The sequence below is a fragment of the Protopterus annectens genome, chromosome 5.part0 (genome assembly GCF_019279795.1).
Source record: "Protopterus annectens isolate FY-2018-M chromosome 5.part0, PAN1.0, whole genome shotgun sequence".
NCBI lineage: Eukaryota > Metazoa > Chordata > Ceratodontiformes > Protopteridae > Protopterus > Protopterus annectens.
In genome coordinates, this window is record NC_056735.1 from 544,212,865 (window position 1) to 544,231,050 (window position 18,186).

The following is an 18,186-nucleotide window of genomic DNA, read 5'->3' on the forward strand; positions in this document are numbered from 1 at the left end:
ACAAGTTATGAGAAACAACAGTATTCAATAAACGGCGAGACTACACAGGTAGTTTATGTTGATTTGGATCAAACCGGTATTAATATAGGTAGTACAAGGTTGGTTGTTGATGTACATGAGAATAGTGAGGCTATTATTAGTTCATTTAGGAATTTTAATATTTTTAACTACATGGATATTCAGATTAACTAGAATTATTTTAATTTAATTTATAAAAGGGTTTACATTTGTCCCTACGAAAATACCTAGGATTGAAAATATTTTATTAGATATAAGAATATTTACACGGAAATTAAATTTTCTACATATTTATAAGGATAGATGTTTTCAGAACAAAGAAAATAAATTAAAAAGATCGAGTGTTTTTAATCCTCCTTTACAAAATGAGATTATGAATTTTGAGAGATGTGTTACTAAGAATATTCGCAGGACATACAAACAAAACAATCAAGTGCTTAGTAATTTAACAGATGCTGAAATTGATTTATTAATAGAATTAAGTTATAATGACAGAATACGAATAATGAAACCGGATAAGGGTGGGGAGGGGTAGTACTTATGGACAAATGGGACTATACAAAAAAAGATGATGGATATTTTAGATAAGGAAAAACAATACGGTCGAGTTTCAAGGAATGAGATAAATATATCATGTAGACAGATAGACCTTTTATTGGAAGACAATCTATTACAAGGTTTGACAGATGTGGATCTATACAATTTTTTAAAGGTCCCCAAACCTGTTATACCAGTTATTTTTGGAATTCCGAAAGTCCACAAGTCTATGCAGGACCCCCCTATGAGACTTATTGTTTCATCCCAGGGGTCTAAGACTCAACCTTTAGCTGTTAATGTTGATTATAAATTAAAGAGGTTTCACAGTAAATACTCTCATATTTTGGTTGACTTCTGGGATTTTTTGAATAAGGTGGGAATATGCGAGTATAATGCTAATATTGCATTAACTACAATTGATGTTAGAGATCTGTTTTCTATCATACCCCAGATAGAAGGAATGATTTGGTTTGAAGAAATGTTAATAGAGATGGATTTACTAACAGGAGATGAGTTTAAGTTAGTATTAGAGAATATGAAATTAGTTTTGAAGTATAACTATTTGTATTTTCAAGGTGAATACTAACACCAAAAAGAAGGAATGGCAATGGGGTCGGCATGCGCCCCGATATATGCAAATATTATCATGTTGTACTGGGAAAATAAATATGTGTTCACATCAGAATACAATATGTATATTATGAAATATTTTAGATTTTTGGATGATATGTTTGTCCTGTGGAATGGTCCTTATGACAAGATAGAGAAATTTGTAGATTATATTAATCATACTACTACATTTTTAGAATTTATAGATTATATTAATCGTACTACTACATTTTTAGAATTTACTCATCAGACAGGGAAGGATTTTATACATTGTTTAGATGTGAAATTAGACAAGGATTACATAAATAAATGTTATAAATCTAACATATATAGGAAGGAACATTTTTCCAATGCTTACCTACATTTCAATAGTGACCCTCCTCATCAATTAAAAAAATAATATAGTAAAAGGACAAATGATTAGAATGGCTAGGATGATTTCAGATGAGGATGAATTTGTAAAGGAGATTAATTACATTGAAAAAATGTTCAATGAGAGAGGTTATCCTGTTGAATTAACTAGGACTATTAAGGATTATGTTCTAAAAGGAAGATGTGATAATATATACGCCACCCCCCCATTTTGGTTAAAGGTGGGTGTGTTGTTTCTATTATTACCAATAAACATTCAAACACATTAGAAACCAATAATAAAGACAGTACAGATATTCTACCATACCTAATCCTTACATACCACAAAGGGATGGGATGGTTGATACAATGGATAAATGAGACCTGGGAGATGTTTAAGGAAATATCAATTAAGACTAACATATTTCAGGACAATATTAAATATAGTTATAGGAGGAATAGAAATATCAAGAATATTTTTGAAAAGGAAAAAATAACTAAAAATAATACACTAGGGACCTGTAAGAAATATGGAACTTTTAAATGTGGTAGATGCGCACAGTGTATTTATATTGCTGGACTAAAGGAGGTTAAAATACCCAGTTTGGGAATGACACTTAGGGCTAATGGATATAGTAGTTGTTATACCAAAGGAGTGGTATACCTAGTATTTTGTAAGGCCTGTTGGAGTTATTATATTGGGAAAACTGAGCGTCATCTCAGGTCTAGAATTTATGAGCATATTAGAGATATAAATAAACATAATGAGAATAATGCCTTGTTTAGACATGTTTTGGTCTGTAAAGATGCGGACTTTAAATTTTGGGTAATTGAGGAGGTGAAATACCCTGAGAGGGGTGACGACTGGGAAACACAATTGGAGTATAGAGAAATGATGTGGCAGCTAAGTCTTGATGCATGTTGTGGGAAGGGTCTGAATGACCATATTTCTGTCACCCCAGCATTAAAATTACTTGCCGCCGACCCAAAGAAACACAATAATACATAAAAATACTGTTTCCATGATATACCTTAGTTACCCATATCAACACATGTTTTTACAGATCTTTTGACACTTTTTGATATCTTGATACTTTGATATCTTGACATCTTGCTATTTCTGATATTTTGATATTTATATATTCCTTGTTGTTCCTTGGTGTATGTATTTATATTAGGCCAGTATATTTTTTAGTTATATTTTAGTTTATTTACAGTTTTTTTTATATTTATTAGGAGTTTATTGATTTATGTAGATTTTATATAGAATGTATTTCAATATTTTATATGCAATATTTATATTTATACATTAACATTTACACACATACATTTATATATTTATATATATATTTATTTATTTCCTATATATTTTATAAATATACACCTCTCATATATTTATATATTTATATTTATTTACAATTCAAAATATTTATAAAACAAGACAATTTTATTAAACAATTGTATCAACTACCGTGTGACCCATTTTAGCGGTGACGGATGTTGGATGGCGACCATACGGAACTGTTATATTCTGATGGTATTGGTTGACTCTGATTATACTACACAATATTATTTAACTTCAATAAATAAAGTAAAGTACTGAGTTGTGTGGTTACAATTCCTGGGTATGTTTTACCCTTTACCCATTGTCTATGATATGTTCAAGAATATTAATATGTACCTATTGATCAAACCTGCATGTAAGGTGGTTCTTTAAGACGAGTAATACTGATTATTCAATTTCGATTGCCAGCCCATTTTTTGAATATAAAAGATGATAGGACTCTTGTTAATTGATTCTGAAGAAGTCTCCGAATGGAGACGAAAGCGCTTAATCAGTTGATGTAATATATATATTTTTATTTTTGTTTTATTTGGTGTGTTATTAAACTTTTTTACTCCATTGGATTATTCGTCTTGGACTTGTTTGGTATTACACATCAGAATCTAGAAGACAACCTTTATTATTCCCGGAGCTGCTTTGTTTTTGGTTTTGTCTTCAGCCTTGTGCTTTTGGTTACTAGTAGACATAAGCATTAACATGGCAGGCTATATGCTTTACCAGGTGGTTTCTATTCTCCTGCTATGTTTGTAGGATGCTGACATCATCAGACTTTCCAAAGAGGAATGTACCTCTTTTAATTTGTTTTCCCAGTCTCCAAAAAGGGCACTCATCTCAAAGGAAATCACATGAATACACTCCCCCCCCCCCACACACACACAAACACACACTGTCAGCGTTTGCAGGATTCCAACCCCTACCTAACTATGTTATGATACTAGAGACATCCGCATTAACACAGAGTGCTATATGCTTTACTGGGTGGTTTCTATTCTCCTGCTATATTTGTAGGATGCTGACATCATCAGACTTTCCAAAGAAGAATGTACCTCTTTTAATTTGTTTTCCCAGTCTCCTAAAAGGGCACTCCTATCACAAGAAATCACACACACACACACACACACACACACACACACACACACACACACACACACACACACACACACACACACACACACAGTCAGTGTTTGCAGGATTCAAACCCCTAACTATGTTATGATACTAGAGGCATATGCATTAACAAGGCGTGCTATATGCTTTAGTGGGTGGTTTCTATTCTCCTGCTATATTTGTAGGATGCTGACATCATCAGACTGGACATGGTAATGTGTGTACACTTTGTTTTATGCAATCCCAGGAATGAGCCATGTGGGTCGGCAGGTGTCAACAGCTTGAACAAGACCCCATAATCCTTACCTTGTGTGATCTGTGGACACATTGACATTCCTTAATATGGCAACACATTTATGCACAGATTGTTGGTTTTGTGGATACGACATGTATCAGGGGTGTTGATAAAAAGCTATTCAAAGTCTATGTGGGACATGTGTAGCTCTGTTCAGTGATGTATGTCCTGGGTGTCTACCTTGCAAACAGTCTAGCATGTTTGGGAACCATGATCTGCACATGAACATACCACAGTTGGTAGGGCTGTGTGTTTGTCAGCTTCCAATAGCTCTGTGTATGACTTCAACCATGATGGACTCCATGGCCTTGCAGATCAGACTTCATAGGCTTACTGGACTACTTCCCATGGTGTGTTGTGCATCTACACTTGTGGGGAGTGCTATATGTTGCTGTAACACATTCAACGGTTCCAGATCCTGCGGAGAGGGTGAGGCTCAGACTGTTCAGGTGCAGGGTCTGTTTGTTCTGTAGTTCATGCATGACACATATTGGGAAACAATTAATCCAATTGCTTCCATGCTTTTGGCTTTGGGGGGAGCTGTTCAGCCATTCTACATGTGATATCCCCTGGTATGATGACTGAGACTATGGTCAGTGGGAGGTGGGTATGTCTATATGGCCCTGTCTGACAGGATGTCGGCATTGTCAGTCAGGTACAGTTGGCCCTGACTCAGGACATATATGAGTGTACATTGCTATTTATGACACAGCTGAAGGAGGTGTCATGATTCAGTCTGAAATCCTTCTCAGCTACTCTTTACAAAACACCAACAAACCTGAGCACTAATCCCTGTTATACTCTTTTACACACTTAACACCCTACTGATCCTTTGTGATCAGGCTACGGAGTATGTCATCATAATATCCTGCCATGTCCAGGGGTCAGTTTTGTGTGTACTCTCCAGTCCAGCTAGTGAATATTGTGGTTTTGACACATTGTCACATCTGCCTCATGTACATAGACAACCTTCTCCTCCTCCCAACAAACTCAGATATATGTGAGAGATGCAACAATACTGACATACAGCAGGCTGAACTCTCTTGACCCATGGCTGGCATAGTCTATCAGGTGGTGAAGGTAACCACATACACCACATATCAGTCTCACAAACCTATAGCGACAGCAATCAAACCACATTATCACAAAAACATACTCAGAGGCTCTACATAAACTCTGCCTAAGCAGCAGAGACCTCCAAAGCAGACACACAAACAACTGCTACCCAACTACAAAACCCACATATCACATAGTTCACAATGTCAGTGTGCCACACAGTCACTGCCCTTCGGGCTAAACAACACACCTAATACACTTGTAATAGGTGACACTTATTGTCAGACACACTGACGTCCCACTCACCAGGCCAAACAAGGGAATAGTCACTTTGAGCCATCTCTCGGGTGGCAGGATCCACAACATAACACATGCACTCAGGTCACTCCACAGCAAGTGCAGGACTGGCTCTAGCATTGTCCATGCTGGTGCATACACCCTCAGACATCCCTCCCTGGACCACATGACATGATACATAGAGGAACTCTCTGATAATGTAGCCCAGGCCAGTATGACCCTGACCTTGTCTAGCATCTTACACTCACCAAGTATGATGTCACAGTATACCAACAAACTGATCACGTTTAACAGTCGGCTAACATATTGGTGTCATGGGGATACAGAGTCTGTCAGCCTGGGGTGACATGCTCGACATGCCACGTAGCTTCCTTATGGACAGCTTGCAGCTGTCACCCTTGGACTTTCAAATACTGGCCAAGGCAGTTGCTACCACCATACTGCCTTTTTTAAGCGGGGCTCAAAAGACAAACCCACCTCCATAGACATTACAGAGTACATGACACTGAGGGTAATGCTGCTCAACACCAGATGTGTTCCCCTCAAATTGTGACCACTCTGGCAGTATGGACAACAGTGATATCTGTGCACTAACAGACACCTAGTTCAGGCTCCCAAATGCACACCAGCACTACCAGGTTATATTTCATACCATGCTTTCTGATCACAAAACTCAGAATGGCCAACACAAATAGGGGGAGTATCCATATACATCACAGATACACATACCTCCGTGTTGGTAGCACTGCACAAAGCATCACAGACCATACATATGCACCTAACATTGTGCATATCTGCCTTTTGGCTTGTTGCCTGCTACAGACCACCCTCCCAAACTCATGAACCACACTCGGCTTTCCTGGGAACAATGGACAATATGAAGGTCTCCCCAAAGACCATTATATTGGGTTACTTCAATTACCCACACATTGACTGGGGATAGTACTCAGGCCCCAACACCCTCGCCCAACAGTTGCTACTATTTGTACACTCATATGCTATGGCACAACCGGTCACCACACCCACAAGAGGAGACAACATATTGGACATGATCATCACCAACATGGGGACTATGTTCCACACCTGAGATATACCCCTCATTGGTAAGGTCAGAACATACATTTATCTCACTGGACATCCATATCCCATCCACACACCCATCCTGGGTAATCTTGGTGAACTTCTCAAAAGAAAACGTCACACTTCTCCAAACCAAGGTGGTATCCTTCAGAGACCCTGGGACAGTGGTAAGTATGGCTCCGACTGCTGAGTCCTTTACATACACATTATATGGACACCTAGTAGACTGCATGGATCGTGCTATCCCAAACAACAACTGGACTCACTCCTCCAATGGCAGGGGACCTGTCTGGTAGACCTCGGCCATTAATAAGCTATACAACGAAAGGAGGATGCTACTACATGATAGAGCACAATCCCAGACAGGGAAGGCATCTGTGATCTGTACTACCAGACAGCTACAATCACTCATGTATTTATGTCAGGCCCGCTTCTCATGGACAATTGCACCAGACATGTAGGACACTCACAAGGCCTTCTTCAGTTAATTCAGGTACCTGGGTGGACACTCACTGATATGCTGTGAGTTACTGCATACTGACTAAACATACCCTGAATCCACAGACATTGCCAACATCCTGGCAAACAGGTTCAGTGCAGATGACTCCCCCCCCATCCCCCCTAAGGAGCTACTGTCCATCCAAACAGAGTGTAACCTCCCGGACATGACAAATAAGCAGGCGAGTGCTGCCCTCCCCACAGCGGACAACACAGCATCAATGGGACCAAACAGTGTCCTGGCCTGCTTCTTATACGGGCTTCATGACAGACATAACCCTCACATTACATCACTGTTCAATATCAGAGTTACTGCAGGATATGTACCCACGGAATGGTGTACAGTGATAGTGGTCCTGCTCCACAGAGTTGCTGCCACAACGGACCACAGACAATATCGGCTTATAAGGCTAACTAGCCTGTTTGGCAAAGCTATGGAGTGTATTGTAATGGGACTCATGCACATAGACATCGGGAACCTAAAGACACTGGGTCCTACTCGTATTCTTTAAACAGTTACCAGGTCTGTCGGTGTAGGGACGGTTGTCCACACAGCCTGCCTGGACCTTGCACAACCCTTCGACACAATACCCCACTCGACCATTATGCATAGGCTCACTGGCATCAATAGCGACACATATCTCACACGATGGATTGCTACCTGGAACAGGGATAGCACCCACATGATCAGTATTGAAGGCGCCATGTCTGACTATACACCAGTTACACATGGCATCACACAAGGCTCAGTCCTGGGACCTCTCTTGTTCAGTATATATTTGTGTGATGTATGGCTAACAGGAGTAATATGGCTGACCATGTTCACAGATGACTGCAGACTGGGTGCCATAATCAACTCTCCAGCTGGCAGATACATACTCTAACGGGGTCTCACAGAGATAGGATGACTGGTGCCTGAGCCATGGACTACAGCTAAATGCCATTAGTTGCATAGTCATCCCCTTTGGGAATAACAACATGCCCACACATTAATAGTAATCCATTACATACAGTAGTACTTGTTAGGGGTTTGGGGACACAACTTGTTTGTACTCTCGCCTTTGCTTTGACAATCACATTGCCAAAGTGGTTAGACAGAACTTCTATATAGCCCACCTTATCCCATATGGTTTTACATGCTGATCAAGTGAGGTCATTGTGCCCTTATACTCATCACGACCATGCTTGATTACAGTGCCACATTTGGGATGTACCTTACCAGACACCTGCAGCAACTGTAATGGCCACAAATGTTCCACAACAAGCAGATGTAGGGACTCACATAGATGCCCTGCACAGTTCAGATACAGTAACTCCAGCTCTACTCAGTCGCTTACCACCTACACGGATGTGTTGTGTGCCTGTAGTTTAAGGAAATATCTGACCCAGATTTAATGGACATGCTCCACCTCAGGATATCCGACTCCCTTGGAGCTACACACTCCAGGGACATATACCTCAGCACAGATGTTAATAGGACATGCTGGAGGGACAGATTCTTATCCCAGAGGCTCCACTCACTCCAGATTGTAATCCCAGTTTTGCATGGGTAGAGCCACCCACTGACCACATACAGGAGACATCTTGACAAGTTGATGGGTGATCGTATGTTTACCCATGGGATATCTTCTGGGTCCCTGCTAGACAGAGGCACAATATACTAAACATAAATGGGCTATCTTGTCTGACCTACTATTCACAGGCACAGTGTTCCACTTTGACAGGGTTGCGAAAGCCAAACACACTCTGGCTAGGTTTGTACATGCCCTAGAGTGGATAGGCTAGTTATCGACCTCTGAACCTATGCTAATGTTCAGGATGCCAATGTTTATTGCTGATACTGTTTGCAGGTTTTATTGTCTTTGCTTTCCCACTTTCTATGAACAACTTATGTATCTGCAGAACATATTTGATTATGACAGGGTTCCACTATATTATATATGTGTCTGTTGTCCTATAACTGTGAGCACAGGGCAGATTGCTGGATAGTGAGAGGTTCCTGGGTTAACACATGCAACTGCCTGATATGTGTGTCCCACTGCTGTACTCTGACATGGCCTAAGTGTGTGAGCATACCCAGTTCAGGCTGTCAGTCTTCTGTTGCCTGACATGTAATTTATTCAAGTGTGTGAGCATGCCCAGTGTGACCTTTCAGTATGTTGCTGTCTGAGGTCCACTACATCTGTTGATGTATGTGTACATGTCCAATATTAACATTTCTACTGTGTGTCTTGAAAGTCAGGTTATATTCTTACTGCGGGACTCACCTGTGTGTCATAACTCTACAGGGATTATGCTGTGCCTGCAGGGTTTCCATGGAATACTTAGCATAGCATAGACTTAAACATTTCTTCATACACGCTGACCACTGCAATACTGTCATGGCTTAGTGGTTCAGTACTATGACTATAGTGCGCACTATCCTGAGTTTGAGGCCCATCACTGCTTTACATTTTCATACTGAGCAGACCAGACTGCTTAAGGGCCAGTAGAGCATATATGAGCATGTTGCCTTTTGTTCAGCTATGCCCTACTTAGGTTCATAGGTTCATACTAGGCTATCTGCCCTGAGGCATTTACAAGCCTAGGCAGAGTGTGTTTGGCTTTCGCCACCCTCTGAACTGATTTTACTGTGCCCTTTTTTAAGGATAGTTTACTGGGCCTCTGTCTAGTAGTGACACCGATGTGATCCCCGTGGTAAACCTACGATCTCCCATCCACTCGTCAAGATTCCTCTTGAAGAGAGTCAGTGAGGGGCTCTGCCTAACATGGACTGGGATTATATTCCAGAGCGAACGGAACCTCTGAGTTAGAAATCTGTCCCTCCAGCATGTCCAATTTATTTCTGTGCTCAGGTTCAAGTCCCTTGAGCACGTAGCTGTACGGGATTTGGATTTTCTGAGGTGGAGCATGCTCATTAATTACGGGTTGGACATGGCTTTATACGTCAGGCATGGATTGCCTCTAAGTAGGTGGAATGCAACCAAGTAGAGCTGTAGTTTCTTTAACCGAGCAGCATATGGCATCTGTTTGAGTCCCATGATCCTATTTGTGAGGTACTTTTGGGGTCTTTCTAGTTGCTGCAGGTGTCAGGTAAGGTACATCCCAAATGGGGCATTGTATTCAATTATGGACCTGATAAGGGATGAATAAAGGGGCACGATTACCTCCCTCAATGTAGATGTGAATCTTTTCATGATAAGGTGGACTATATAGAAGGTCTTTCTAACCACTTTGGCAATGTGGTTGTCACAGGGGAAATTACTGTCAACTTGGGTCCCCAGGTCCCTAATTACTTCTTCCATAATTAATGTGTTCCCGCCTACGTGGCAATTTGTGTGCACTTTGTTTTTGCCAAAGGGTATGACTATACACTTTTTAGCGTTTAACTTTAGGCCATGGCTCTGGCACCTGTTATCCATCTCTATGAGACCCTTTTGGAGGATGCTGGTCTCAGCTGGAGAGTCAATTATGGCACCCAGTTTGCAGTCATCTGCAAACCTGGTCAGCCACAGTCCTCCCATGTTAGCCTGTACCTCTGAAAAATATATGCCAAACACAAGAGGTCCCAGGACTGAGCCTTGTGGGATGCCACTTGTAACTGGTTTAGAGTCTGACAATGCTCCAGCAATTCTGACTATGTGGGTTCTGTCCTTGAGCCAGTTTGCAACCCATCTTATGACATAGGGGTTTATATTTAAGCTGGAGAGTTTATCTATGATGCCTGAGTGGGTATTGTGTCAAAGGCTTTTGTGAGGTCCAGGTAGGCTGTGTGGACTACCTTCCCCTCATCAGTGACCTTTTCAAAGAAATCGACCAGGTTTAAGAGGCAAGATCTGCCCTTAACAAAGCCAAATTGGGTAGGATCCAGTGTCTGTAGGTCCCTAATATCAAGAGTTTCATGATGATCCTCTCCATAGCTTTGCAGACCGGGCTAGTCAGGCTTATGGAGCAATAGTTTCCAGGGTCCGTAGAGGCACCACCTTTGTGGAGTGGGACCACTGTTGCTTTATGCCATTCTTTGGGTACATATCCTGTAGTAAGGCTGAGATTGAACAGCAGCTGTATGTGGGGGTTTAGCTCTTCTTGGAGTTCATGTGGAATGCAGCCTGGGACACCATCTGGTCCCATTGCTGTGTTTTTTGCTTTGGAGAGGGCGGCTCTCACCTGAGCATCTGAGAATGTCAGGGAGGAAGCACTCTGCTGGGATAGATATTTGCTCTTTGGGGGGGGGGGGTTTGCACTGAAGTTGTCTGCCAGGATGTTGGCAATGTCTGTGGGTTCAATGTATTTATTGTCATTTTGGACCAACTCTGAGCATATCTGGGATTTGCCACCCAGGTTCCTAACATAACTAAAGAAGGACGTGTGATTATCTTTAGTGTCCTGTGCAATTTTTCTCTCGAAGCTGGCCTTGGATGATTTTATGAGGGATCATAGTTTTTTGCTAGTACTGATCAGAGATGTGTTCCCTTTTAGGGATTTTGCTCTATCACGTAGTAGCATCCTCCTTCTGTTGTACAGCTTATTTATGGCTGGGGTCCACCAGGCAGGACACCTGCCTTTGGATGATTAGGTCTTGGTTTTGTTTGGGATAGCATGATCCATGCATTCCAGAAGGTGTCCATAGAATGCATTTATAAAGGATTCTGCAGTTTGAGCTGTACTTTCCACTGGTACGGGGGCCTTGAAGGATTCCACCTCAGTTTTGAGAAGTGTGACATTAGCTTTTAAGAAGTTTTTCACTGTGGTTTTCTGAGCTGTGAATGGGATCGGGATGATGATATCCAGTGGAATTAATTTATGGTCCGATCTTACCAATGAGGGGAATACCTCTGGTATGGAGCATAGAGTCCCCATGTTGGTCATGACCAGGTCCAGTATGTTATCCCCTCTTGTGGGGGTGGTGACTAGTTGTTCCATAGCATTTGAGTTTATAAATTCTAGGAACCTTTGGCCTAGGGTGTTGGGCCTTGAGTACTGCTCCCAGTCAATGTTTGGGTAGTTGAAGTCACCCAATATAATGGTGTTTGGAGAGACCTTCATATACTTAGACCCAGCTTGTCCAACATTGCTCAGTATTAACCAACATTGCTGGACGCTGCCCAATATTACTCAACATTGACCACAGTTGTGCTAGTTGGTGTGTGCGATTTTCTTTACATATACTACATGGTGGTAAATGCTGTTTAGCACTGCTTTATATTGCTTAACACATGTCAATTATGCCTCAGGTGGTGCTGCAGGGCTGGCTATGTTGGATGCACATACTACACTCCCTATACATGTTTGGAAGCAGGTGGTGTCAACTTAAACATCCCTTTTACTATATGTGCGAGTCAGAGAGAGGTATCATTTCCAGGGTTCCTACTGAGCCAGTGTATGTGCTATACGTTGCCTCTTTGCCAAGGCCAAAGCATACTGGGCACACCTCCTTCTGCCTACTTGGGCATGCTCAGTTTGTTCCTCCTTAGAGTCACGCTCTGCCTTGATGGCCTTGGCAATAGTGGGGGGCTGTTTGGCCCAGGCCTATGCTGGTCCTGCTGCAGCTGTTTTCGTAGGATCATATTATGTAGCATAGCACATACCATGACAATTTGGGTACATGTAGTTGGCGAGTATTGCAAGGCTCCATCAGATGTGTCCAGGCACCAGAACCGTGACTTGAGCAGCCCAAACACATGCTCGATTACATTTCGTGTTTGTGCGTGTGCCTCATTATGGCATTCCTGTTCAGGTGTGTGTGCATTTCTGATGGGTGTCATCAGCCATGGTTCCAGTGCATAGCCAGCATCCCCCACTAGGTGACCATGTGGGAAGTCACCACTGGCAAATGTCTGGTACAGCTGTGTCACATGCCAGATATGGGAATCATGGTAGCTTCCAGGGCAGCCAGCACACACATTCAGTATTATGCCCTGGGCATCACACATGATCTGGCAGTTGGAGGGGAAGCCCTTGCGGTTGAAGTAGACTCTACCTCGCTCACCGGCTGGTGCTTTGATGCATATGTGCGTGCAGTCTATTGCACCCACTACCTCAAGGGTATTCCGCTATTTGCTGGAAGAGACGCATATTGCTGGCCAATTCCTCATGGGAATTGGGGAAATATACATGATCACCGACATGTGCGGACATGGCATCCAGGAACTGGTGCAGTACTCTGGATGCTGATGCCTGCGATATCCCCATCATATCACCAGTTCATCTCTGGAAGGTACCTGTTGCTAATATTCTTAGGCCAGCAAATATCTTGGTTTCCACTGGAATGGGTTCCCCTCTGTTGGTTCTGTCTGTCAGGCATGGCCTGCACAGCTGAACAATTTGCTGCAAGAGGTCTCTGTCCACTCTATAGTGCTCCACTATCTCCAGATCATATAGCCCCTGGTAGGTTACCCTGGGCCTGTACATTCTTCTCCGTCTCCTCACTGTGGGTTGTCCAGCAGCATTTGCATTATCACCACCCTCAGCATGTTGCATATGTCACCTTATAACAGCAATGGCAGCCCCTAACATTTCTTTGTCTCAGTAAAGCTTTTTCAGTTTTCACTTCTATTAGCTTACTGCAGTGTTGCAGTGTATGTTGAGAGAAACATAATGGACTGCTGTTTGCAGAGTTTTAAGTGCTGGGATGGGCTGGGCTAGTGTACTGCCTGTGTAATTGCCTGATTCTGATTGTTTTCAACTGCTAGCTCTGCTAGTACTCCCTGGTAACTTCCTACTATTTGGTGTGCTTCCTTTTTCCTGTTTCCTCAGGGGAGAGCGCTGCGCACACAAGCGCAAATACGCGCACACCCGCTAACATGCACGCACACATGCTTACACGGACTAAAACTTGCTTATTCTTGTTAAAAAGCGCAAACACCAGCGCAAACGCGCTTACAACTGTTTACACAGCCTTACATATGCTTACTCTGGCTTACACACATGCTAACACGCGCGCACACTGTCTTACTCAGGTTTACTGGTGCGCACATGGGCGCTCAGCAAGAAACGTTCGTGTTATCCATGGCATACACCTTCAATTTCTTTACTTTACCTAGCCTACCTGTTGACACACCTCTTTCAATGATATGTAAATGTCACCTGACACATGCCACTCAGCTCCAACGAGCTTCACTTCTTTCATACATGCCCCCCTCATGATGTCACCTATCGTCTACTCTGTTACTCCCCTTATCCTACTCCTGCACTCCACTGACTGTGCTCATTTGCTATGTAAACTTGTGATTCACTATCCTAACCCTCATTTGCATAGGATTGCCTACTAATACTTGGTTACATCTCTTAGACTGAGCTTTCCCCCTTAGCAACCTCTACTTGGTGGCCATGTTGTCTTCAGCCTTCCATTCACCTGCATTGTAAATTCATATCAGCTATAAAATCCACATTTGTGGATATTATTTATTGATTTTTTGGTTTTTAGGGTGCAGCGCTGTGCTACGCTTAAACCCCGGAGATCGGGATGAAAAAAAAAAGTTATTTTATTTTTATTTTGCATTACTTCACATTGCCAATGGCCGTATTTCTGGCCATTGGCATGCTTCCTCCTGTAAATGCATCGTTTTTTTTGGAGCTGTCACGGCTCCGTTTTGCTATTTGCAGAACCATACTCAGTTGTCAACTGAGTACATTACTGCAAATAACACTACTCCTACTCTGACAGGTTCGGGTTTCCCAGATCACAAATTTACCTCATTTGCATAGCTTTCACCTGCAATTGAGGTAATTTGCATATCCAAGCCCTGTCCATGTAAGACAGGTTTAAGGAGCTCTGTAACACACCCCTACCGGCTCTTCCTGGATCACTCGGCGGACATGTTGGCTGCATGGAGTCTTACTCTACTCTTAGACTCCGAAAAGCCTTCGTGAATCCAGCCCACTATATATATAAGGTCATTATTAATGACAACAAGAGACAACTGACTGAACTGAAATCTGAAATTGTTTCTTTAAATAACTGTATTTCGAACCATCCTCATTTTTGTATTTTTAAGCAGTTATATGATTCTGTAGCTCCTAGGATCACTAGATTTGCTGCTACTGTGTTAAACAAAAAGAGGGATAAATTAACGAGGGACTTGCATCAATATAAAAAAGGGACAGCTTATCCTGTCAGATTTTCTAACATAACTTATGCAACTAACTCTTTTCCTGATGTTAATCGTCACCTTGATAGTTCAGTCAAGGATTCAGGACCAGGGTTCGACAAAAGTAATTTTAATAGTCACAGAGGTTTTTATAACAATTCTGATTTTCTTTCAACAGAAAAGGATCTGATTTTGTTTCAAATAGAAAGGGGTCCTTGTCTAGAGCGAATGTTTTTGTTAATAAAAGGAATCCTCACAATCCTAATACTGTCCCTAATTTTTACCAGGGCAGGGGTAATAATTTTGTCCATCATGAGTTCAGAAGTACTTCTTCTGGTGGAGTGTGGAGGAACAGACCTTTACCTACTGCACCAAGTAAGGATGTCAGTTTTAAGTCCAATACTGGTTCAAGGTTTGTTTCCTTGCCTGGATCGTCTAGTGAACCCCTCTAACACTGCAGCTCAGTCTAACAATGGAGTTAACTGGAGACATTCTTCTGTTTCTAGTCCTTGTGTTCACAATTCTGCTTCCAGGATGCCTTCTGAACAAGTGGTATTTCAGCCTCAGATTACTCAAGGACAGGGTTTGCCCAGCCCTAATGTGAATTTTAGTTTGTCTAACCCTATTACTAATGCAGTTTTTTCTCCTGAAGCCACTTGTTCGGGAGAGCTCAGAGGTACAGTTAATAGTGGTAATTTGCAGCCTTCTCCAGGTTTAACTCCCTTGAGAGGGAATATTTTTGTCAATACCTCAGAAATTGTAAACCATTCAGGGTCTTTTTTAGTTCCAAGTTCAGCTACCCTTTTATTAATAAAGGACCAGGATGTGGTATCAAAGGAGAAAGGAAAGGGGAAGAACAAAGGGTCGAGGTTTCTTCATTTACCTCCAAGACTCATGGTCACGAGGAGTTACCTCAAGTAGCTGTTAACTTCAACTTAGAGCATGTTACCAATTCCACAGGTGTTAATATTACTGCCCTGGGTAATATTTCTAATAACATTGGGTCTTACAGTTCTGAACCTTTAGTAGGAGATCTTAATATGAGGAAAGCTACTTTGAAGCACACTTGTTCGGACAACATGTTGACTAAGCAATGTGACCCAGTTGATGGTTCCCTTTCTGTTTGTTTGCACCCTGAAGGCATTCTATCTCACGATTTTCATTCTGTTCATTCCTCAGTGTTTAATTTGTCTAGCAAAACTTTGTGTAAAGATCATTTGAGTGTTTTATGTAAAGGTTTTACATTCATCCCTTCTCAAAGGGCCAATTTGTCTAATGCTTTACTGGATTTGAGACTATACACCAGAAAGTTGAACTTGAATTTTGAAGTACACAATACAGTTTGTGAGCCTGTTAGCTCTCAGTCTCTGAGTTCCCAAACCCTTAATACTCAATCCTCTACATCTAGTGAAGGTTTTGATCCTTCTTTACCTAGGAAAAAGAGTTTGATCAATCCTCCTTTAAATAATACGCTAACAACTTTTTTAAGGGTTTGTGAAGAAGATTTTAGAAACGTGGTTGCAGCCAATTCCACTGACAAGTGGTTTAATTTGTCCTTTGATGAAAGAAAAGCTTTGTCAGACTTGACACTTGACAGCAATATTAGAGTCATGAAAGCTGATAAGGGTACTGGTATAGTGGTTATGGACCAACAACGATACGTTAAAAAAATCAATGATGAACTGGTCAATGATGATTTTTATGAAAGGTGTCTCTTGATATTGTGTACTTTGATTTTAATCGCATTGACAAAAAGTTAAAGTCTTTACTAGATGATTCTTATATTACTGATGAAGAATTTGAGTTTATGTCATCCCCAAACCCTTGTTTAGCAAAACTTTTTGGCATTCCCAAAGTTCACAAGAATGAAAGGGATCCTCCTTTCAGGTTAATTGTTTCTAATAAACGTTCTAAAACTGAGAATATATCACATTATATTGATTTTGTCTTAAATCCTTTAGTACAGGCCACTCCCCACTATATAAGGGATTCTTGGGACTTTCTGAATATGTTGTTTAACATTAATTTAGACCTTTCTAAATGCATTTTAGTTACGTTAGATGTTGTTGCTTTGTATACCAGTATTCCACACATTGATGGGTTGAATTATGTTAAACATTTCTTGGTTAAATATGCTAAATTTCCTAAAAGGAGAATTCACACTTTACATACCCTCATGTCATTGGTGTTGAAGAATAATTTCTTCCATTTTCAAGACAATATTTACAGACAGGTAAGGGGTGTTGCTATGGGGTCAAAGATGGCCCCAGCTTTTGCGAATCTCGTGTTGAGTGAGTGGGAAGTGGATACTCTAGTTCATTTACCTGGGTATCACTCCTTGAAGTTTTACAAGAGGTACATAGATGATATTTTTTTGTGTGGGAGGGTGGTATTAATCAACTACTAGTTTTTGTTGAATCTCTTTCAGAAAGCATAGGTTTTTTGAAATTTGTTACTGCAGATAAAGGCCAACAAGTCTTTTTCTTAGACACCAACATTTCTATTGATAGACAGAATAATTGCTTTAGATCCACTGTACATAGGAAAAACACGTTTCGTAATAATTACCTGGACTTCAATAGTTCCCACCCCTTTTTTTATGAAGAGGAATATTCTTAGGGGACAGTTCATCAGAATCTCCAGGTTAACTAGTGAAGACGTGGATTTTGAAGTTGAATCTGATTTTTTGTCATACTTGTTTTTACAAAAGAATTACCCGATTTCACTCATTAACGAGGTTAGAAATAAGATCAGATTAGACAGACAGGTGAAATTTAAACCTATTTTGAAACATGGCTTCACTCCAGTCTCCAAGGGTCCAGTTGACACCACACATTCTCCACATACCTTAAGCTTCTCGTTACCTATTTGTAGAGACATGACAGCTTTTAGAAGTATCTTAA